The sequence below is a fragment of the Dryas octopetala genome, chromosome 2, assembly GCF_963921425.1.
Source record: "Dryas octopetala chromosome 2, drDryOcto1.1, whole genome shotgun sequence".
Taxonomy (NCBI): domain Eukaryota; kingdom Viridiplantae; phylum Streptophyta; class Magnoliopsida; order Rosales; family Rosaceae; genus Dryas; species Dryas octopetala.
In genome coordinates this window covers 4,791,583-4,816,982 of record NC_141367.1, presented here as the reverse complement: position 1 = coordinate 4,816,982, position 25,400 = coordinate 4,791,583, and the positions used below count along the sequence as shown (strand labels likewise).

Here is a 25,400-nt window from a genome sequence, read left to right as displayed (position 1 = left end):
AAATTGATTTTGTTAGAAAATTAATTTTGGCATCATTTATAAAATGTTTATAAGTTTTCTAAGTAATTAGATATAAATGAAGAGTCCTTTAGATATACCCCATTTTGAATACCCCATTTTAAAATAGGCCCATTAGGTAAACTAAGTGTTTTTGTTTTTTTATTTTCTGATTTCAAATAATAGTTTGGGTGTGTTTTTTGTTATATTTACGGAATATGCCATTCCCCCTTATCAGGTATGCAAATACGTTTAGCAACATTCACGCCTAAAATATTGAAGCGTTGCCTCCTTTCTGATGCCATATAATTAGCAAGAATCACTCCTATAGTCAAATAGGTTTATTACCGCAAAATCCCCTAAATATTGTGATTGCAAGAATCACTCCTATAGTAGATGAGAGAATTAATGGGTCACTACATGTGTATTAGGGCTTCTACAATTGATCAGAGAAACGAGAAAGTGAAGAAAGTGAAGAAAGTGAAGCTGCAGTTCTGGGTTACAACATCAAATTTTAGGGGTTTGGGAGATTGACACCTACAGTGGAGGTTTGTTGGATGTGCGATCAGAGAAACGTATTGGAACCTCTATTGTAGGTATGATCACATAATCGGGAAAGTGAAGAAAGTGAAGCTTCAGTTGTGGGTTACTACATCAAATTTTAGGGATTTGGAGGTTTCAAACCTACGGTGGAGGTGTGTTGTTCATGCGATCAGAGAAACTTACGGTGGAGGTTTGTTGGAGACCAACGGATTGTAACCTGTACTGTAGGTATGACTAAGTACACCTTCTTCTATTTCCTTTAATCTTAGAGAAATTAATTTGTTTTTTTACCTACATCTAATGTAAATAAGAATGCTTAGCGATCGATTATCAAAATAATCTTTTTTGTGTTAATGAGTTTCGATCCTTTACTATTTCTTTTATCATAATCGGTTTGATCCTTTACTATTTATTTTATACTACCTATTCAAAAGGTTTGATATATTTACACGGTTTGAAATTCATAATCTACCTTTTCATAAGCTGCCTATTCACAAGGTTTGGTATTTGTAAACTACTTTTGTGCAAGGTCTGATAGTCATAAAACACATTTTAAAAGGGTTTGCTCGTAACACATAACCTTCTATGAAACCTTAGTACTAGGGTAATTAATAAGAAACTTAGTACTAGGGTAATTAATAAGAAACTTCATACTGCAAACATATGATGAAGGGACCTTTTGGGAGGGATCTGACATTAAATTGGACAAGATCATACATATTTTGAAATTTGAAAACAAAAACCATAATGAAAAATATTAATATTCAACTTCGTAAATTAATGATAAGTAATTACAAAAAAAAAAAAAAAATTGATGACAATACCTTGAAATAAGGCATTAATTAACAAACACAAAATTTACCTTTTTTCAACTCAAAGGGTAAAAGAGGAAATCACAAAAATGAATTTTCTGCATTAAATATATAAAATCCTAGATGGCAAATTCAAAAATAGGTTTATATTAAAGAAATGTGGTAATATCAAATTGGGCCTCAGAAATGAGTGTATATCTAATTAACTCATAAATGAACTATGCCCAAATCATAAAATATGATTTTATAAGGATGAGAAAATAAAATTCCCTCATCAACTATTAAGTCTAAAGTGAATAAAAATATTACAAGAATATTTTATCAAAGCCTTCCAATGTTGTGGATAAGGATGGTTATATGACTGATTGTCGGCTTCAGACATGGAGGGGCAAACGTTCCATATAATCAACTTATTTAAACACATATATATGATGCGATGGGGTAGGAACTCTTTATGGGCCTTTAACTGACAGGTGGTGCCCATATTGACCTCCTATAACTGCTGGAACATTGGGTCGGACTTAACTAGGTTTATGGGTCTTTAACTGATAGGTGAGGCTCATGAAATTTAGAGGCAAAAGGTGATTGGTACTCACATGAGATGTGAATGGGTAAGAGTACTCTCTCATTAATGTTTTATTAGGCTTTTAACTAACATGTGAAGCTGGATTGGCATTCGTGAGGTATATATATTAATGGGGTTCAGTTTCTACACAATTTGATTGCATGAAATAATTAAATCCATGACTTATATTTTGTGGGCATAATTGCCGCACAAAATGTGCATATAAATACATGTATGGCTGACCATTCCATGCACCATGCAAGATGGTGTGTGTATGTGTATGTTTCCTACGGTCAAGGAATAAAATTTCGGGTTTTGAAGAAATTTCGATGGAAATTTTATGGAAATTTCGACGGAAATTTCGAATATTTTTAAATTTCGACAAAAATTCGACGGAAACGACGAAAATTGTTATCAAAATACGGAAATTTTGAATGAAACTTTACCATATGTTTATTTAACATATTATCTACATTGATAAAAAATATTAAAAAAACCAAATTATATGATAGGTTTCATGTGATATGTGATAAATATAATGCACGCTGAAGGCAAATACTATTAAATAAAATTAGTATAATGAATAAATAAAATTATTATTCTTTATACTCTATAATTTATACACTAAATCATATATACTCTATATACTAAATCTTATATACTCTATAATATATACACTAAATTTTATATATTTTATAATGTGTATTCTATATTCTTTAGGATATGGTATAAAATATTAAAGTTTAGGCTCTTTAAGATATTTTTAATTATTTTTATATAAAAATGTAATAGGATTTAAAATTTAAAAACAATTAAACGAAATCCCAAATTTTTTTTTTTCTTTCTAATTACACAAAGACTCCAAACCTCAAGTCCTCAACCAATTCTAAACTTTTTTTTTCCTTTCTCTTTTCTTTTTTTCTTTTCTTTTCTTTTCTTTTTCCTTTTTTTCTTTTCTTTTCTTTTTCTTTTCTTTTCCTTTTTCTTTCTTTTCTTTTTCTTTTCTTTCCTTCCTTTCCTTCTTTTCTTCTTTCTTCCCGTGACTTCACCTTTTCCTTCTCTTTCTTCTTTCCCACTGCCCAGCCACCAAACCCACGCCGATCTCTTCTCTCTCTTCGATCTACTGCCTTCGGCGACGGCCGGTGACGAGGCCAGCTCGCCTCTTTCTCCCCTCTCTTCCTCTGGTCTCTGCTTCCTTCCTCAGTCCCTCACTGGCTTCAGCTGGGTATTTAGCAAAATTTCGTCGAAATTTCGCTAAATTTCGAAATTTCGGCGAAATTTTCTGAAATTTGGTCGAATGAGTGTTAAAATTTCGAAACCCTTAAAAATCGAAATTTAAACCCTTGCCTACGGTTTAGACGGACGGAAGGTTAACTAAAATATTCACCTATGTGAGTATTGATGCTCAAATAATTGAATCATTTTATTTTATGTGAAATTTGTTTCCGTAAAATAAAGGTTTGATTTAATATATATGTCCTAGCCTATGTGACTTAGTTTACATGGAACAAATTTTAAGAGAGTCTTAAAATAAATTATCACACTAATAGAATTTATTATTGAGAACAATAAATTAAAATCACACCAGATTAAAATTTATTATTTGGAATAATGAAATTTTAATTTTCTCTTGCAAACATAAAGAGTTATGTTATATATGACTATTGATAATATTCATCACTCTACATCCTACAATTTTAAGACGCTTGAAAGGATACATGCTAGATCATGGGAGAGATTTTTTCCTATTGATCGGATAACATGTTCTTTAGTCCAATAAATTGTGCGTTTGGCATAGAAATTTATGTGACAAGATTATTATCTTAGAATAATTAATTTACATTGTCTTGTGAATTGTTTATTTGGATCTTAGTGTTTTGTCAAAATAAAAATATTAAGATATCTTGGACTACATAAAATCAACGTACGTCATAGTTGAAAATTCATAAAGCATTCCAATATTCATGCAAAGGTCCGATATCAAGTTGAATATTATAATTTAAGCTTATTTACTAGTTTACCCTTGAAAGTAACTTCTAATCTAATTTCACCGCTTAACATTTATTTTGTATCACTTTACCTCCTGAAATTAATTCTCATGTATTACTTTGCCCACTTCCTATTTTTACAAACTTTGAAAATTAATTAAAAATAGTTTCAGACTCAGAAAAATACACGAAAAATTCCTACGGACTAGTCTTGACTAGTTTTAATTTACTATGGGGTCAAATTACCAATTTGCCCTCTGAGAGTTTCTAGAAAATTTGGGAAGTCCAAATTTATTTCTAGAAAATTAAAATAAATTTCCCTCTATAAAAATTCTAAAATTTCTGTTAAGTCTCGGATGAATTCTCAAAAATATTTTGAAAATTACCAAAAACCTGTTTCAGAGAATTGTTTCAAGACTTTATGGAAATTCTAGAATTTTCTAGAATTTATTTTCCTCTAAGACCGAAAGGTCTTTGGGGTAGCAAGTATTCACAAGAAAGGTAGTGTTATTGTTTAGAAGACCAACGGTGTAAACCTCGTATTTTTTGGAGTTCGAGAGATTATCTTATGAATTTCTAAAGAGTAAAATGTATTTGAATTTTCTAGAAACATTTGGATGAAAAATTGGTAATTTGACCTCATAGGAAATTAATACTAGTCAAGACGAGTCCGGAAAAATTTTTCATGTATTTTTCTGAATCCGGAATTATTTTTAATTAATTTTCAAAGTTTGTAAAAATAGAAAGTGGGCAAAATGATACACGAGAATTAGTTTCAGAGGGTAATGTGATACAAAATAAACCTTAGGGGGTGAAGTTAGATTAGAAGTTATTTCAGGGGGTAAAATAGTAAATAAGCCTATAATTTATTCTATATAAGCATATGAAATAAATAATATTCAAGAATGAAATAATGAGTTGTTTTATGCCCATGTTAATTTTTACTAAAATTTGATTCTTGGTAGAAAATCATTTTCTTGAATCATAGTATTAATATTCAAAGTATCGTACTTAGAAATTATAACATGATATATCAATAAAATTTTAGTATTGTCAAACAAATAGCAAGACAATCTTTTGTCTAGTAAATCTCATATAATAATTGTGAATTATCACATGGGATAAATTGTGCCATATAGTTATTTTTTATTAATAACAATATATATAATTTTGAGAAAAGTTATATGACACAAAATTCAGAAAAATCCTGTCAAATGTTAAGTAGTTGATGCTTTGATTTCTCTGATGCTATGGATGACCAATGCTAAATGGAACAGTGGGAGCTGTGATCCTAGAAATTAAGAGAATATTGTGTTCATGGCAGATGAATAAAATATTGCTTAATTACAAAGATCACACTATATTAAGTGATGTTGATATGTATGCGTCCATACATATAGGATTCACAAGATTTGGGTTCTATAATCCAAATCAATGGGCCTAAGATGCACATGTTTGTTTTCTAGCTAGTTGCACAAATATATTTTCTTATACAAAGGATTTTATGTTATGCTGACAAATAAAAAGCTGATTACAAAATTGGAATTGATTGAATTTTAATTATGTATGTAGTCAAGTTCATTTCTTTATGTTCTAAGTTTAATATTTATGAGATAAATATTTGCAGGACCTAGTACAAATAAGAAAGAAAGGTCTTACATATCACCACTGACTATGTTGAATACACAGGTGCAAATTCTTTTCTTCTGCTCTAGATTAAATAAAATATGAGATAAATATTTATGGATATCCAGTACAAGTAAGAAATGAAAATCTCATCACCTTGGGCATGTCAAGTACATAATCAGAGTTGGCAGCGAAAAGAAATATGAATTAAAGGAATTAGAATTAGTTCAATTTGTTTAATGATCATGTCGTCATGGAAGTCATTTGGATAACTGTTTCTACTTTGGATAATCACATGGATTGGGTGTAATGATCTTCTTGAGTGGACTTGTCAAAGTGGCACTCCCAATAAAAGGAAAGTATAGCTTGAATGTGATTGTGAGATCTGAACTTGGATATATGAATTCTGCTCTCCACTATCATGATTATGTATTTGAAATTGTGCATGATTTGCTTATGGGATGTGGAGTTGTCAAAGTGATATCTTTAGTAAAAAAAGAAATGGTGATTTGTCGATATGGATGACTAAAGGAAAGCAACTTGAGTTGAATGAACTATCCTGGGCAAGTGCACCAGAAAAATGATCGTGTCATGATTCGTTTGCATCATATTTCTATTTTTGGCTCAAATGATAAAAAAAATTTGTGGATTGATCTTGAGATATTGAGAAGTTTTAGTTGATGAAAGAAGTATAACACGATGAATTGGAAAAACCTAGAGCGAAGTGAGTGTCGATATTCTCAAGATTTGAACGACGCAAAAGGAATTGTCTTGGTTGGATGGAAATTTAACACCTTAACGTATTTGGAAAGTGGAATGCATGATTGGTTTGAGACATATTTGCTTGAAGAATCAAGGAGTACTACCGATGATTTGATTTCATAGGAAGGTTAAATTTTTCTCTTAATGTATTGGAATTCAAGTGCCGTTAGAGTCTGCTGTACCATGTAAGGAAAAGACTCGTATAAATATTGAGAGGGAAACTAAAAGGGTAAGGTTGAGATATGTTACATGAACTTTGAAATACCCGTATAAGTACCAATAGGGAAATTTAAAGGGACAAAAGTTGAGTTATGTTAGTTGAGCCTGTAACAGAAAGTTTAGAAGTCAAAATAAGCTACCATGATACATGGTTTTAGAGGATTGAAATGAAAATGCGTCAGTTGGGTTTTGTGGCAATGACTTGAGATTGATGAAGTGGACCTTTTATTGCCTTAGTTTAGTTAAACTGAGATGGGTGCACGAAGGCCAACATTTGAATCAGATTGGATCGTTCCAGTAAAAAGAACGAGTATGACTCATTAAATGGCTGTACATGCATGTGCATTAAAATTTTAGTATTCTTTAATAATTTATCACACTATATATTACACACACGATGCTTTTACATATGTCTTGTTCCCGTCGAAATGGTTCTTGTCACAAGAAAGTAATACAAGTTTTGTGGTAACAAGTAGTCCGACACTTTTAGAAAAAGTTGTTGTCAATTAGTTGGTTCCTCTTGTTATATCTCGAGGACAAGATTCTTTTTAGGGAGGTAATGTAACACCCTGAATTTTCAGCTTATGTTAATTTTGTTACTTAAGCTTTTTAACTTTGTTCTTAAGGTTTGTTTAAAGAAATTAGAATTTTTCTTAACTTTGTTTTGACTAACCAAGATCTTTCATTGTGGTTCTAAAGTTTAGTTGCTTATAAGTGAATTTTTGAAAAAAAAAAAAAAAAAAAAATTAAGAGTTTGGTGATTTTTTTATTTATTTTCATTTTTTTTGGAATTAAATTATGAGTTGAGGCTTTTTCATAATTTTTCTGAAAATGTTTTAACTATTTTGAGGTGATAGGAAATTAGTACTTATCAATACGAGTCCGTAGAATTTTTCAGGGAATTATTTGGAATTCCGAGCTATTTTTAGTGAATTTTTGAAGTTTAAAAAAGTTAGAAAATAGAAAAATTGACGTAGACTGACACACAGCCACATGGCATGCAGAGAGTGGCTAGTTTAAGTGGGAGCACATGGGTAGTGTAAGCTTGGTTGTATTGGATCAATCTCCATGTTTTAATCTTGACCGTTAGAGTTCATTAAACCATGTTTTAATTTTAACCATCCATTTTGGAGCAACCCACTTAGCCAATCCATATCCCTTTTGACCCACGCATTGACCCTCTTTGACCCGCCCATTGACTCACCGAATCCACCAATTTTGTCTCACAAAATACCCGTTTTCGACTCACAGATACTCCTTTTTAACCCAGTTCGATTTTTGCCTCTTGTTAGTGCATTTTGTCCCATATTGGAAACTTACAACTTCTTTCCACCCCTTTGTGCCTATAAATAAAGACGTTTGTACCTCATTTTCACTTGCACCACCAAGTGAAGTTGAAGTTAAAGTTACTCACTCTTAGTTCTTCGGGAGTCTTTCTAAGAAGAGACATACCAAAAAGGAAGAAAATTCTCATAGTTTAAAAAGTTTTCTTTGGAGAGCTTGCCAAGGAGGAGGAGTCCCTAGGAGTGGAGTCTAGCTTTGGAGGTCTATAACCGAGTAAGTATTTTATTATTTTCTTTCTTATTTATTTTTCTTAGACTTTAATATTAGGTTGCATGATTAGATTAATTAAGTATGATTTATTTATTAATTAAGCATGCCTAGGTTTATTTTGGAGATTTAATTAAAGGTTATTAACTTGTAGAGATTAAATTGGATTTAAGCTATTATTCAAGCTCAATTAATTAGTGGAATATTTTGGAGAAATACTAATTAATTAAATACTTTGATAATACTTAGGTTTGATTTATTATAACCTAAGTTAATTTGTGGAATTGCTTTAAACCAAAGCAATTAGTCAAGTGGTGTGACTTTGAAATTAACTTGAAACTTAGAAACTCTAAAGAGTAGAGTTTGGTCCACTTAGGATTAGAGTCTTTAGGGACGTATGACCTAAAAGGATGGGTCATAACAAAATTTTGTTGAATTTAACTTTTGACTAAGTTGTCGTATTGTCGGACACTAGGAACACCAGTTACCGAAAGATTTTTATGTGACATGACAAAAAGACGATGGATTCAAGATGGATGGGGATGCATAGGCTATGTAAAAAAATACGTGAAGAGCATTGGATTCCAGGTAGGGGGATTTATCCTACATTTCTGACTACGGACTTTGTGTGTGTTTGTGTTTTTAAATAATTATAACATGCTATGTTTGTTTGAGGTAGCCTCGTCGGTGACCTTAAGTTCAAGCCCCTAAACGTTCTAGAAGAATTGATCAGTACATTATGGGGAGTTTAGCCAAACTAATACGTGGCTACGTGGACTTGTGCGAAACGGGGACCCATGATTGATTAGGTGGCAGTAAATATGGTTTCTCAATTGCGAGTTCCTATTTCTGTTTATCATGACACTCTCACTATGGATGCTATTTCTTTTAATAGCTGGCCATAGTTGTACCTAATGTGTATCCACCATCAGGTATGAATAATTTATTGTGAATTTGCATGTTTATAATCATATTCTTATACAGCCGAGTCATAAATGTTTTGAAAAGATTTCAAAGGAAATGTTTGAAGAATTTGATTTGGATGATTTAAGGATCTGTAAGAAAATTATTTCCACTATGATTTACACTGAAAGGTTTTGTGGTTTTCAAACTAGCCATAGTTCCCTGAGGGAAAGCTATGATTGTATGAGATGCTTACCCACTACATTGTTTTTGTGTTCCTTGTTTATTGGATGTTTTTATAGGTACGAGCATGGTAAAGAGACGAATTTGGACGAGAGACCAGCAGAACAGCATCTTGAGACTTGTCAACTTCCTGGATTTATTTGGTGATGTCATTTGAGTGTTTTCTCATATCGAGTATGTCTTGAATGATTTTACCTCCATTGTTTGGAGATGATTTTGAGTTATTTACTTTAATTATACGTTTGCGTAGTTTTGAAACCTTTATTCTATGCTTGCCATGTATTTCGAATTTATTTAATTTTTCAATGTTGTATTGAACTATCGTAACCTTGAGGGTTGGTTTTATAAAGAAATCTTATTTTTACTTCACATGTTTTCCACTATTTATTATCTCTGATTCAACTCGTACAAAACCCAAAAGGCTTAACTCGCCTTAAGTATCTTGGGGGATTAATACTTGATTTAGTGGTATTGATCTCTTGGGGCATTCAATGTTGGTGTCTCTGTTGCATACCCGGGGTTCGGGGTGTGACATATGCCCTAAATTAAAAGCCAATTTATAATTGGAGTTTTAGGAATTAATTAAATAAATATACGAAAGGGCCAAGTCTATTTTATGTATTCATATATCAGTGTATGTAATATACTGAACCAATACATAAAATGTCCATGGATATTAAGATAATGAGATTGTATTCTTGTGATTAGAATAGGAGAGACCTTTACTCCTTAGTTCTTATTTCCTAAAAACATTCCTGACTAATATTGGACACATGTGATTATATATCAGCACCTTTAGGGTGGATGATGAGTCTCAGATCATTCGTATAGGTTGACACTATGATCAACAAATGAGTGCTTAATCGAGGATTAAGTTCATTGAACGTGACCGCTGAAAGGAATTCTTGTATGGAGTTTTACGTCATGTTAAACAAGAATCCTTAATTATAACATCATAAACAATCCTTTGACCTGAGACACTATGGGTCGCCTTGTGCATGCATGGCTAGACTTTGACTATACAATGTATGAAACAACCCGAACCTCGGGCCCATGAAAAAATACTGAACATCAAACTGTTAAATCTGTTTTCTCTTACTTTTGAGCCATGCACAACAACATAAGTAAATATAATTCTGTCAAAACATTTTAAACAAACCACTGAGTAAAAACAATTAAATAAATCTCATCAATAATAATAATAAAGTATTCTTGCAAATCAATTTCCTAATCGTTACTATTAACCTCAAACATTCACAACCTAATTAATAACCTCGTGGCATACTCACCCTCGCTTCCCTTCTCAAACTTCAAGCCTAAACCTCACCAAGTTCTAACCAGCCCAAGTCCTAACGAACAAAAGCGATACAACACACGGTACAAACAATCATCTATCCAATTTCACTCACGACGCTCTTTGAAACCCTCCAACTTTCAACTACTTTTAAAATATCTTCCTTCAGATCCATTTTTCAATCCCCTCAAAATTTGTAAATCGACCTCTGAAGAAACAATTTATACTCCACAACCAAAACCTCACTCCACAAACTGTGAATCGCTCGCCACTTCCCGTACAGAGCGGATCGATGCACGGGCAGGCAGGTATGCTCGCCACTTCTCGTGCAGAGCGAATCTATACACGAGCAGGCAGGAATGCTCGCCACTTCTCGTGCAGAGCGAATCAATGCACGAGCAGGCAGGATGCTCGCCACTTCTCGTGCAGAGCGAATCAATGCACGAGCAGGTAGGATGCTCGCCACTTCTCGTGCAGAGCGAATCAATGCACGAGCAGGCAGGATGCTCGCCACTTCTCGTGCAGAACGAATCTATGCACGAGCAGGCAGGATTTCCCACACAACCTAAATCACAACATTCTCAGAACCATCTCATAACCATGCTTGTTTCACAATGTTTAAATGCCCCATGTATTTCTCCTCATATTCATCTCACATATGCATCATCATCAACACTTGTTGTCAGACAATTTATTCTTTAAACATTTACTCTCAGTTTACTCCGAGCTATGCCGAATCAAGGAATCCCTTCCAAAATTGATTCTTGCTCATGACCTTTCACTTGTTTGTTACTCAAATCATACCAACACTTCCCCAATAATTAATTTGATCGTTTTGTATATAATAACTGCCTAATCATCAATCATTAACCTCGACAATAAACAATCCTTCTCTAATTTGGTAACTCTCCTTTAAGCAACTCTATAATTCCCCAATTAATTCCTTAGCCTCAAATCTTCGTCAATTCATTCTCCTAATTCAAATCCTACACCTAGTCTTCTCTAACGTAAAGCAGCAAATCCATAAAACAGACAATTAACCCACGATACTCAACAAAATAAACAGATAAGTTTCACTCACAATTTAACTACGTAAAAGACCAAAATATCCTTCACGATGCCATTGCTCGGATACCAAATCCGGCAGCATAACGGCATCGTGAATGAGATTTCCCGGGCCCATGTACCTGTTAAGACCAGACAACCAACTTAAATATATACATAATTCACAATTGGTCGTTTAATCGTCCAAAACGGGCGGCCGCCACCACACACGGTGGCTGCCCAGCTTATACAACACAAAATTTTCACAGAAACTCATTAAACAACCTCCAAGGATCTCCTAGAAGTTCAAAGTGGGCAAAAAGAGACAAACGGCCACTGTCCCGCCGCCACAAGTGGCGGAAGCAGTGGTGGCTGCGGCGGCACAATCTAAGAAAATGGTTTTTCAACTAAAAATTAACCCAAATTTAACCTAGGACCTTCAATTGGATGAAAAACAACTCAGAAATCATTCAAGTAGGCTCAATTCAAGGCAAACCCGAAATGGGTACAAGCCCTAAAGTTCCAAATTTTTCGATTCTCAAAATTGACATGCAATAACAAGGGGGAAAGAAGGCCCATACCTCGAGGATCATTTTTGACAACTGGACCGACGGCCAAATGTCGCCGGAAATGGCCAAAATCGGCGGCGAAAGCTGGCGGCCGACTTGGCTTCCCGAGCTCATTGCTCCGTCGTGGAGCATCATCGGAGCAGGAGGGCACCACGGCTGAACTCGCCGTGGTGAGGCGAACAAGACCCAGTGGGTCCGGCCACCCAAATCTCGCCGGAACAGTCAGATCGACGGCGAGGCTCAAATCGGGTCTAGGCTGGTTTCGGGTTTTCGGGGCTTTTCTGGGTTGAACGGAGGCCAGGGGTAGAGAGAGGAGAGGGCGGCGATGCTGGTGGGCTGAAAACCTAGCCCATCCGCCGCCGGACGCGCCGCCACGCGCCGGTGGCAGATCGGCGAGAGTGAGAGAGGGAGAGACACGCGGGAGAGGGAGAGGGTCGGGGAGAGAGGAGAGAGAATGTCCAGAAATTTCTGGATTTTGGGTATTTAAAACCCATTCCTACAAAATTACAAAATTGCCCTTTCCTTCGAATGCTCGTATCTTTCAAATCGTAGCTCCGATTGACGCGTGCCGCGTGTCTACGAACTCATGGACTCGAGACCTTCCCAACGTGCTCAAAGTCAAAAACGAAAGTCCATTATTTTTAAAAGTCAACTTTGGGTCGGGTCGTTACAACCTTCCCCCCTTACAAAAATTTCGTCCTCGAAATTTAGCATATATCGTAACAGACAAGTGATGCCCAAACTCGTACCTCCTATCGACCTCGCTGATCCCTCTATTGACCACGTGCCAACGTGATTTGTTCAAGTCTCACCATGCTTCCGCTGCGCCACTCTGATTGACCCTCTGATCTTTTATTAATAAACTTACTCAACCTTCCAACTTTCCTGAACTTGCTGAGGAGCAGAGAGACGATGACTGTGCATGGGACATTTCTCAAAACTTTCTCAAACATTTTCATGGCTCAAATAAAATACATTTCTGAAATCACTTAAAAAAATCATTTTCTTTTTCAAACTGGCTTTCACAAACATTTTCTGAACTGATTTTCTCAAACTTTCTGTAACATCACCATTCCTCACCCGGGCAGTGTGGGATCACTCACTTCTCCTCACCTGGTAGCTCGCCACTGCCTCGCGCAGCCGCCCACTCAGGGTCTTGGTCCCTGGGTCTTGCAGTCCACACACTTCCGGCCGGGTCTAGCTCTGATACCAATTGAAACAACCCGAACCTCGGGCCCATGAAAAAATACTGAACATCAAACTGTTAAATCTGTTTTCTCTTACTTTTGAGCCATGCACAACAACATAAGTAAATATAATTCTGTCAAAACATTTTAAACAAACCACTGAGTAAAAACAATTAAATAAATCTCATCAATAATAATAATAAAGTATTCTTGCAAATCAATTTCCTAATCGTTACTATTAACCTCAAACATTCACAACCTAATTAATAACCTCGTGGCATACTCACCCTCGCTTCCCTTCTCAAACTTCAAGCCTAAACCTCACCAAGTTCTAACCAGCCCAAGTCCTAACGAACAAAAGCGATACAACACACGGTACAAACAATCATCTATCCAATTTCACTCACGACGCTCTTTGAAACCCTCCAACTTTCAACTACTTTTAAAATATCTTCCTTCAGATCCATTTTTCAATCCCCTCAAAATTTGTAAATCGACCTCTGAAGAAACAATTTATACTCCACAACCAAAACCTCACTCCACAAACTGTGAATCGCTCGCCACTTCCCGTACAGAGCGGATCGATGCACGGGCAGGCAGGTATGCTCGCCACTTCTCGTGCAGAGCGAATCTATACACGAGCAGGCAGGAATGCTCGCCACTTCTCGTGCAGAGCGAATCAATGCACGAGCAGGCAGGATGCTCGCCACTTCTCGTGCAGAGCGAATCAATGCACGAGCAGGCAGGATGCTCGCCACTTCTCGTGCAGAACGAATCTATGCACGAGCAGGCAGGATTTCCCACACAACCTAAATCACAACATTCTCAGAACCATCTCATAACCATGCTTGTTTCACAATGTTTAAATGCCCCATGTATTTCTCCTCATATTCATCTCACATATGCATCATCATCAACACTTGTTGTCAGACAATTTATTCTTTAAACATTTACTCTCAGTTTACTCCGAGCTATGCCGAATCAAGGAATCCCTTCCAAAATTGATTCTTGCTCATGACCTTTCACTTGTTTGTTACTCAAATCATACCAACACTTCCCCAATAATTAATTTGATCGTTTTGTATATAATAACTGCCTAATCATCAATCATTAACCTCGACAATAAACAATCCTTCTCTAATTTGGTAACTCTCCTTTAAGCAACTCTATAATTCCCCAATTAATTCCTTAGCCTCAAATCTTCGTCAATTCATTCTCCTAATTCAAATCCTACACCTAGTCTTCTCTAACGTAAAGCAGCAAATCCATAAAACAGACAATTAACCCACGATACTCAACAAAATAAACAGATAAGTTTCACTCACAATTTAACTACGTAAAAGACCAAAATATCCTTCACGATGCCATTGCTCGGATACCAAATCCGGCAGCATAACGGCATCGTGAATGAGATTTCCCGGGCCCATGTACCTGTTAAGACCAGACAACCAACTTAAATATATACATAATTCACAATTGGTCGTTTAATCGTCCAAAACGGGCGGCCGCCACCACACACGGTGGCTGCCCAGCTTATACAACACAAAATTTTCACAGAAACTCATTAAACAACCTCCAAGGATCTCCTAGAAGTTCAAAGTGGGCAAAAAGAGACAAACGGCCACTGTCCCGCCGCCACAAGTGGCGGAAGCAGTGGTGGCTGCGGCGGCACAATCTAAGAAAATGGTTTTTCAACTAAAAATTAACCCAAATTTAACCTAGGACCTTCAATTGGATGAAAAACAACTCAGAAATCATTCAAGTAGGCTCAATTCAAGGCAAACCCGAAATGGGTACAAGCCCTAAAGTTCCAAATTTTTCGATTCTCAAAATTGACATGCAATAACAAGGGGGAAAGAAGGCCCATACCTCGAGGATCATTTTTGACAACTGGACCGACGGCCAAATGTCGCCGGAAATGGCCAAAATCGGCGGCGAAAGCTGGCGGCCGACTTGGCTTCCCGAGCTCATTGCTCCGTCGTGGAGCATCATCGGAGCAGGAGGGCACCACGGCTGAACTCGCCGTGGTGAGGCGAACAAGACCCAGTGGGTCCGGCCACCCAAATCTCGCCGGAACAGTCAGATCGACGGCGAGGCTCAAATCGGGTCTAGGCTGGTTTCGGGTTTTCGGGGCTTTTCTGGGTTGAACGGAGGCCAGGGGTAGAGAGAGGAGAGGGCGGCGATGCTGGTGGGCTGAAAACCTAGCCCATCCGCCGCCGGACGCGCCGCCACGCGCCGGTGGCAGATCGGCGAGAGTGAGAGAGGGAGAGACACGCGGGAGAGGGAGAGGGTCGGGGAGAGAGGAGAGAGAATGTCCAGAAATTTCTGGATTTTGGGTATTTAAAACCCATTCCTACAAAATTACAAAATTGCCCTTTCCTTCGAATGCTCGTATCTTTCAAATCGTAGCTCCGATTGACGCGTGCCGCGTGTCTACGAACTCATGGACTCGAGACCTTCCCAACGTGCTCAAAGTCAAAAACGAAAGTCCATTATTTTTAAAAGTCAACTTTGGGTCGGGTCGTTACAATGTACCCATTGGAGTGCGTAGGGATTGGGTCTAGTGATTCATATACGAAGGATCATAGTTGTACAACAAGGAATCTGTCACCTTTCATAAAGAAGACGAATAACCTATGTGACATTTTATGATAGTTGTCCTAAAGACTCTAGCCAGAGCATTACATTATAATTTGAGAAATGAGTATTCTCAAATTATAAAGATTGGACAACATCTGTTAGAAAATGCCTAGACATATGAACATTTACATATGAAGAAATCAATATTGAAGTTGCAATGCAAAAGGCTCAACGTATAATGCATTTCACGAAATCAGTTTTGTGTCTGTTTGACTAGCCACTCACTAATCATAAAGACAATTTTCTTCACACGAGCACTGCACACGCATTTTCATCACTTAAATGATTATTGATACTTCAATGCTCATTTCTTGAATTGGCTTTTAAAGCCCATTTCATGCCTTTTAAACAAGCATGTGCACGGCACATGAACTAGACTTTCATTAATTCAATTTTTAAAAGACATGTGCTGTTTTCAGCTTGTTTTCACGCACACACACAACACCAATACATTATTCATCATCCTTTCTACTCCACATCTCACACGTATAGGTGACTGTGTATTCTGCTTAGCTGAAATTTCCTCTTACCCATTTCTCAATTCTCAGCCACATCATCATTCTTATCTCTTCTTGGCAATATTCTTGGATATTCCTTTTTGTTAGTTTTGTCCTCTTGCTCAAACCATTGAGGAGCCTCCAAGTGTCTAAATTAGATGTGAATGATTTTGATAAAATGTAGGGTACGGCTCACACCTCTCCTCACCTCTTTTATTTCTAATTTTATGCCTTGGGCATTTCTAGAGAGAGTGTTTTTGATATACTAGTGAGAAAAAATTATTTTTCTTATGAAAATTGTTTTCTAAATCTGGGTTTTGGTTTATAAAATCTGAGTGGGTCTTAAGTGTTCTTTATCTTCATCATACACTCATATAGATTTTAGATAAGGATTCTCCATTAGCCTTTTCATGTTTTTAGCTTGAGGAAGTTGATTTTTATAGAATCTAAATCTGCATTTCATGTTCATATATTGAAGAATCCACTGTGCTTGGTGTGAATCGGTGCCATGGGTTGATGAGCATGGAGATTGAGCTGCCTACTTCATGATTGACTGATTGCCTAGCTTATGGAAGTTGCATAAAGGGGTAAGAAGCTGCCACTTAGTTTAAGACTTGTGATTGAGTTTGTCTGTTGTATGCTGCCTTTGTATTGAACCTCCTACATAGTGGATTGCCCGGTAGCTGAAAAAGACCCCCAGTTTACCCTTTGTGGTTTTTCGGGGTGAACATCTTGTGTGCTTTCTTCTCTATTCTGTGTCATGATATTTACTGACATACTTAACATTTAAACACGAATATGCCTTGAACATTTATGCTTAATGTTGTTATATGTCATATTGAACTATTCAGTTAATCACACACCACTGTAGTTGTGGATAACACTGGGATGCCTACTGTGATGGGTGCTCTAAGTGTATAGGTTGTCACTTAATCCTTGGGTGTGTTTGATTTGTGTTGGCTACAAAATTTGTATTTGGTTTTTCAACTGTCAATCTGTAGCTTCAGATTTAAGCCTGTTTGATTAGTCTCTGAGTCATCACGTAAACAAAAATTGGGGTACGATTACTGACTGTGGTTTTAATCAAATTGATTAGATAATTAAATCACCTAATACTAACTTTCAATAATGGTGTGGTGGATTATCCATGGAGCTTCCACACCAACTCTCCAATCCATAGTTTTAAAGCTACTTGGACAACCTTGTTTCTCCTCGTGTTGTGAAAGGAATTGGAGTACATATAGTTTCATTCACTCTTTAAGAAGGAACAAGTTAACACCACAAAGAGCTGAAGATTTGGTATTTGTGCATAATAACCTTTGTCTTTTATCAAGGAAGAGCCCAAGCTACAAAGAAGGTGTTACTCAAATGTGGGATGTTGGAGAAGATGTATTTGATAACTTGGGTGAAGATCGAAGATATTGGGATGCTTGAAATTGCTAGCCTTTCTCTTGATGAACCACCATTGGAGGCTACTTTATTTACCGGGGAAGACATTATGAATATTGAAGTTGATTGAGACTTATGTTTTTTAATTTTCTAGAGTTTGGATATTTTAAATTCGGATGATCTTTTTAAGTCTTTAGAGTTTGAGTGAAATGAATTTGAATTTGAATTATTATTATTATATATTAATATATATTTTTATTTGCCGTATCCATGACGTATCATATCTTAATTTTTGGAAATTTGTTATATCGCCGTGTCATGTCGTATCCATATCCGTATCGGTGCTTCATAGATATGGACTAAATATGTTTTTTTCTCAAAAAAAAAAAAGAAAAGAAAAAAAGAAAAGACTAATGAATAATGAGATAAACATCAAGCAGTATTCAAGCTACGCATTATAACTTTATAACGTAATCTTCAATAGTCTAAACAATGGTGCAAATGCCTCAGTTTAATTTTTGTTTGACCAAAAGAATTAGTTTGAAGCTCCTAATTGACAGAAACAGCCACAAAGTTTGTGGAATTTGAGGATTTCCTCTTTTATCTTCTATGTTTCACTCCTAGCACTTTCATTAGTGCCGTCACCAATTAAAAATTCCTCTCGAAGAGCAAAAATCAACTACCCAATTTTAGATGGATGTGAGTTTTATGATGGGTTTGAATAGAGTCAAATTCAATTTGTGAGAAATAAATACATACTGACATAGTGACATATTTGTGCTTAAAAAGTTGAGTCATTACATTTCATTTAGTCATGCACCAAAGAAGAACTCCAAAAACAAATCTCCTTTCAAAATCAGATCAAAATACTAGACAATAACTAAAGAAGAACTACAAAATAGCCATGCAAAAAGAAAAAAATCCCCATTCAAAAACTGCAATTCCTGTAGTAACCTTACACCCTTTCATTACATTTTATTTAGTCATGCACCAAAGAAGCACTCCAAAAACAAATCCCCTTTCAAAAACAGATCCTTTTTCTTAGACAATAACTAAAGAAGAACTACAAAAAATAGCCATGCAATAAGAAACAATTCTCATTCAAAAACTGCAATTCCTGCAGTAACTTCACAGTTCACACCCTTTCATTACATTTCATTTAGTCATGCACCAAAGAAAACTCCAAAAACAAATCCCCTTTCAAAACAGATCCAAATCTTAGACAATAACTAAAGAAGAACTACAAAATAGCCATGCAATAAGAAACAAATCCCATTCAAAAATTGCAATTCCTGCAGTACTAACTTCACACCCTTTCATTACATTTCATTTAGTCATGCACCAGAGAAGCACTCCAAAAACAAATCCCCTTTCAAAAACAGTTCAAAATCTTAGACAATAACTAAAGAAGAACTACAAAATAGCCATGCAATAAGAAACAAATCCCATTCAAAAACTAAAATTCCTATAGCAACTTCACACCCGGCCCTGCAAAATAGAACAAAACAAAAACAATCAATAATTTTTTTTATCAGAAAAAAAAAACAATCAATCAATAATTTACCACCACATTCATCCAATATATATAAAGGTCACAAAAGTAGACAAATAAAAATTTATAATATTAATTGGAGATTGAAGATTGAAGATTGAAGATGTAAGTGATCGTTTATGGGCTTCGGCCCCCTTACTCCCTTAGTACCAAAAAAGAAGATGTAAGTGATCGAGGATAACAACATATATAAAACATAGATCAAGTACATATTAAAATAAATAAATGAGAGAGAGAGAGAGAGAATTCATACTAAGTAATTTTAATATTCCAAAAAGAAAATAAAGAGAATATATGGCCTTAGCTTTTGAGATGGTAATTATTAAATTACTTGTAGGCTTGTAGCTAGCCAGTTTTCATTGCAACAAGCAAGAGAAATAAATTAAATAAGAGCAAATTATATTTAAGTACCTCAATTATACATTGATTTTAACCTTAGTACCCCAACTTTCAAAATATGCAAAAAAAGTCCTCAACTTTCATTTCGTGTCAAATACATACCTCCGTTACATTGCCCGTCAGTCAGGCCGTTAACTGCCTACGTGTCGCTGACGTGGGCCACGCAGACAGCTACCCTGGCGCAAACGTGGCTGCAAGAGGTTGGTTCCCGCCTAAAATGGCCATGTCTGCCCTGCCACATCTGGTAAAATAATAAAAAAATAATTTAAAACTCAAAATTGATTTGAAAGAAGATGCTGTTGCAGGTCTCTTTGTACCTCTTTTTCTCTATGTTCCTTGAAACCATGTGCCATTATTAAAAGGTTAACCTCTAGATCTAGCTTCTTCACTCCCCAAAAAAAGTGAAGTCGAGGTAACCCTTCCTCTTCCTGCTTCGTCTTTCTTTGTTTGGTATCAGATTGGTTTTTTTGTTTTTTTTTTGTTTTTTTTTTTTTTTTCCAGTTCTTGCCTCAAATGGACTAGGTATCATGTCGGTGTGGTAATCGAGCTTTACTCTTCACCTCGTGGACGGATTTGAATCCAGGAAGTAGAATCATTCGATGTCCCAGATATGGAGTTAATAGTGCTTTAATTTGATGAAGTATATTTTTATGGTTTGATGGTTTGTTGTTTGTAAAGTGACCATTTTTTTTTACTGGTTGTACATTTGCAGCAAAGATGGTGTCAATTCTGGGAGTGGGTAGACCCCCCCATGTGCGAACGTTCGAAGAACATCATACCAGGTCTGTTGAAGAGGATTGAAGTGGCTGAAGATGAATTGAGAAGGGTTCGAAAGAAGGATAAAGTATTTTGGGTTATAATGGTGTTGGGTTGGATTTTTTCGATTGTGTTGTATGCTAAAAGCAAAAATGACTAAGTGGTTAAGGTGTTAAAGGGTTTGGGATGTTCCCTTTGTATGTCTTTGCTTTTTTATTTTATGGCTATTTGGTTAAAGGGTTTATGAGTTAAGGGCTAAGCTTTTTGGCATATGTTGTTCTGAACCCACTGAAGGTTTTATGTGATTTTCCCTGTGTATGATACTCTTTGTGCAATTTGATAATTTTTGTGATTATGTTGTTGCAGCTTTGAAAAATGTGTGTGCATAATTAAATTGAACATTTTGAAATTTATCATTTTGCATCTGAGTACGTAATTAAATTGAGGTAGCCTAAATGTTAGCCTACAATTAGTGATCCACAAATATGTACAAGGGTTTTGAGCAAAAATATAAAGCATAAATAAGCATTGCCATTAACTAAAATTCTAAAAAGATCCAAGATATACAATACTGCATAGGTTCAAATTATAATTAAAATCCATAATTCACCACCAATGCCAACTATACCAAAATTGATCAAAACAACAAAATCTGTCCAAAATAACATTGGTTGACCTTATTCATCATTGTGAAGGTTGTGAAATATAAAGCATAAATAAGCACTGCCATTAACTGAAATTCTAATAAGTTCCAAGATAAGCAATACTGCATAGGTTCAAATTACAATTAAAATCCATAATCCACCACCAATGCCAACTATACCAAATTTCACAAAAACAACAAAATCAGCCCACAAAATCTATCCAAAATCTGTCCAAAATCTGTCCAAAACCATCCAAAAACTATTCAAAAGACCATTCAAAAACTATTCAAAAGCTGTCCAAACCCATTAATAGACATATTCAATCACTACTTGGCATTGGTTGACCTCATTCATCACTGTGATGGTTGTGTTGCTGGTGGTGCATCACATGTAGCATCTTGGGAAGATCTAGCTTCATAGGATGATCTGGTGCTAGTAGAAGATTTTCTTGCCTTCATTTTGTCAAAATAATAAATTAAGGTTAAACATACTAAAAGTAAAATACTAATTTCTACATGCAACATCCCAAGTAAGACACTAATTTCTACATGCAAAAATGAAGCTAATGTAGTTTCAACAATGTGAAATCACCCTTGTGTTCACTCTCCTTGCTTGTGGTTCTTGAGATATGCTTGGAATGGCAGATGTACATGCCTGCAATGATTGTTCAACCACAATTAGTATCCCTTAATAGTTAACAATAAAGTTATAAAATTCAAATTTGTAAAATACCTGAGAATTGGATCGCTTTCTTGGCCTTTAAGCTGGTCTCTCCCTAGGCGGCCTATGCTTATGACATGTTCTAGCATTATGACCAGTGGCATTGCAGTGACTACACCTTACAGTGGCTTGTTCTTTCCTACCTAGGTTAGTGAGCTCACTTAGTGCTGCTGTTGAAATCACTTCATTCTGTGACTTTCTCCTTTTCATTCGGGGCCTCCCTGGTTGCCTATTGTACTGGAGGGGGTTAGTTGAGGATTGTCATTTGCATCCCAAAGTTGCATGCCATTCACAGGATTGATTAAGCACTGATATGACTCCAAATATGTGGCCTTCATATAACATTGGTTCACAAAAGCCTCAGGTTTGTACTTCATGTAGTTCATTGCAGCCACTGCATGGATGCATGGGATACCAGTTAATTGAAATCTCATACACTTGCATGTCTGATTTCCCAAGTCCACAGTATATTGATGGCCACCTCCTGCATCAACTTGGCACTGAGTACCTCCCCCCATGTAACCAAACATATCTGAGACCCAACCTTGTTGTCTTCTAGCTTCTTTTTTATTTTAGGGCATATGTCACCACCATCAAAAGCCACCATTTTGTCTCTTCTGACTTGTATCCTTTTCATTAACATTGTTCTTATCATTTCCAACATCGTTATAATGGGCCTGTTCCTTGCTTTCAGAATAACTGAATTGAAGCTTTCACAGAGATTATTTAACAACATGTCACATCTAGGAAAGTCACTAAAGTGTGACCTGCTCCAGTGTTGAGCTAGTCTCTCCTTCAACCACCCATATGCACCAGCATCAAGTCTTTTAACATCCTCCATTGCCTTGTTGAAATGAGCAATTGTTGTTGCTCTAGCATAATTCCACAGTGCATCTTTTAAAGCTTTGCCCTTGTAGTCCTTGCAGAAGTTGGTGTAAAGATGCCTAACACAAAATTGATGATGAGTATTGGGTAGAACATCCTGTAGAGTTGGTAGTAAGCCCTTCTGTTGGTCAGAAATAAATGTCCACCCATGAGAGTCGATCACATCAATATCAGAAGCCAGCAAATCAATAAACCAAGTCCAAGAGTCCTTATTTTCGGTTTCAACCACTACATAGGCTATGACCCATGTTTCTTCATTAGCATTAACCCCCACTGCTGAAAGGAGTTGACTACCAAAAGGTCCCTTAAGATGACAACGATCAAGTCCAACCAATGGCCTGCATCCTTTCTTGAAACCCTCCTTGCAAGCCTCTAAACACATATATAGCCTCTCAAACTTTCCTCCATCTTGCTGAATCTTTGTGGTGCTTCCAGGGTTTGTCCTTCTTATCTCATCACAATAGTCATACAATCTATTGTATTGCTCAGAATGAGTTCCTTCGATGATTTTTTTGGCTGCCCTCAAAGCCCGTTTGCCTGCGTTTTGGTAACCCTACATCCCCACTCAGATTCAACAGTATGCATGAATGATTCAGCAGGCCATGTTGGATTATTTTTTATCTTCTCAACATATTTCTCAGTGATCCATCTAGTGACCACATTCCTATTTTGATGCATCCTATTGCAAGTATGATGTTTGTTGAATTTTTTGATTTGCCTTGTACCCTATCAATATTGGGAGTATATCTGGTACTACTTCTTTGGGTGGACCGCCTTGTATTTTGTTGAACCTCAACACCTTCTGTACTCCTTGCATTCTGCTCAATGTCAACATCTTCAGCTCTAACAATATTTTGTGGAGCATCACTTCTTGTTGGTGCATCTTGCGCTTCACAAGTTTCATCAACAAATCTCCTCATTCTTCTGTGATCATCATCTGGCCCATAGTCTACATCAATAAAATCAGTTGGAAGATCAGTGGTTGCATCATCACATGTAGGTGCTTCCTCATTCTCACATGTAGGTGTTTTATCATTCTCATTTGTAGGTGCTTCATCATTCTCTACTGCAGGTGGTTGTCCAATCTCATCAGTTAATGCTGATTCATGACCAACTTCAAGTGCTATATCAATATATGGGGCTCTGTCACCCACTTCATCCCCTATATCATTTGCATCATCTTGTTTAACCTTTTGGTCATCTATACCATCTGATGAATTGTTACTTTTATCATCTTTTGGTGGTGCATCATCATCATCATCATCATCATCTAAGATTTCAATCCTAACTGTATTAGGTTGTCTGTCTATCTCATCCACATATGTCTTATGCCTTACATATGCCTCATCTGGTGTTAGGTGCTCAAAGAACATGTCTATTATACTAACCTCTTCTGTCACATAACCACACATTGTCACCACATCTCGCTCCCATTCCAGCCACCTTAACCCTTCCTCAAATGATAGCTCTGGTACTTTGTAGTGGTACAACACAAATGTCTCCCTATAACCTAACTTTTTCAGCCATATCATCAATCCTTAGGAATGACATTAGGTCTACATCACAGTGATCAACTCAGATAACTTGTGCCCCTTCATAATTAGTTGGTGTCAATATCCCACCATGATGCAAACGTATAGAAAATCTCTCTGGAATGTCTGCACACCACACATGAACAAAAAAAGCAACACTTTACAGGTTAGGGCACAGTGTAAAGTAACTCACTTTTAGCACAAACACATGCACACACAAATCACACTTTGTGTTGTAAAATCCCTAGTTTGACCACACACTTGCACTTTAATGTTTTACCTTGCCATTACAACCACTCTTTTATTTTGTTCTTAGGGGGCAAACAGAACCACTAGGGAAAAAAGCCATTAAAGTGTTTCTTGGACCACCTACTAGTCAAAACCCATTCTTTATTACTCCAACAACAAGCAGCCAAGCAACTCACACTAAAGTAATACACTACCAGACAAGCTAACACGAAAATATTCAAACTCAAGCACATGACACGCACTCATCCCACACACAACATTCATACATATATATAAACCTCACAAAACCTTTGTAAATCACAGAAAATGGAAACTCTGCAAGAGTTGCTTACCATATATCGGAATATCATAGTCATTAACTGAGCGAAAAACCCAACGCATATTGCACGATTGGACGTCTTCTTCCTCAGATCAGTACGAAATCTTCACTGTCTGTGAGCGAGAGCCAGCGATTCCTGCGACTATCTGAGGAAATATAAGGTTTCCATTTTAGATCTTAGATTTTTATGGGCTTCGACTTTTCAAGATTGAGGGATCTCGATGGTAGAGGTCATGGGTTTTCCAAATCTCTGGATAGGAATGTGTTTTCTTTTTTTAGAAGATAAGGGTCTGAATTCTTGTGCTTTTAATGTTGATTATTTTTTATGTTTTTATGTTTTTATTTGTTTGTTTGATTATTTTATTAATTTTAAATTTTGTTTACTCATGGTTTCAGTATAGGTGTCGTGACATGGCAGTTCATTTTTTAAGGGTCAGGGCTGACATGGCCATTTTAGGCGGGAGCCAACCTCTTGTAGCCACGTTTGTGCCAGGGTAGCTGTCTGCGTGGCCCAC

At 36.3% G+C, this 25,400-nt stretch overlaps 1 long non-coding RNA gene across 1 annotated transcript; it reads left to right on the top strand.

The window, feature by feature from the left end:
- The first annotated feature begins 16,680 nt into the window (after positions 1–16,680).
- LOC147292637 (uncharacterized) lies at positions 16,681–18,096 on the top strand. Its single transcript, XR_015120694.1, has 2 exons — positions 16,681–17,027; positions 17,537–18,096. It is a non-coding gene; the product is annotated as an uncharacterized LOC147292637 (long non-coding RNA).
- The last annotated feature ends 7,304 nt before the right edge of the window (positions 18,097–25,400 follow it).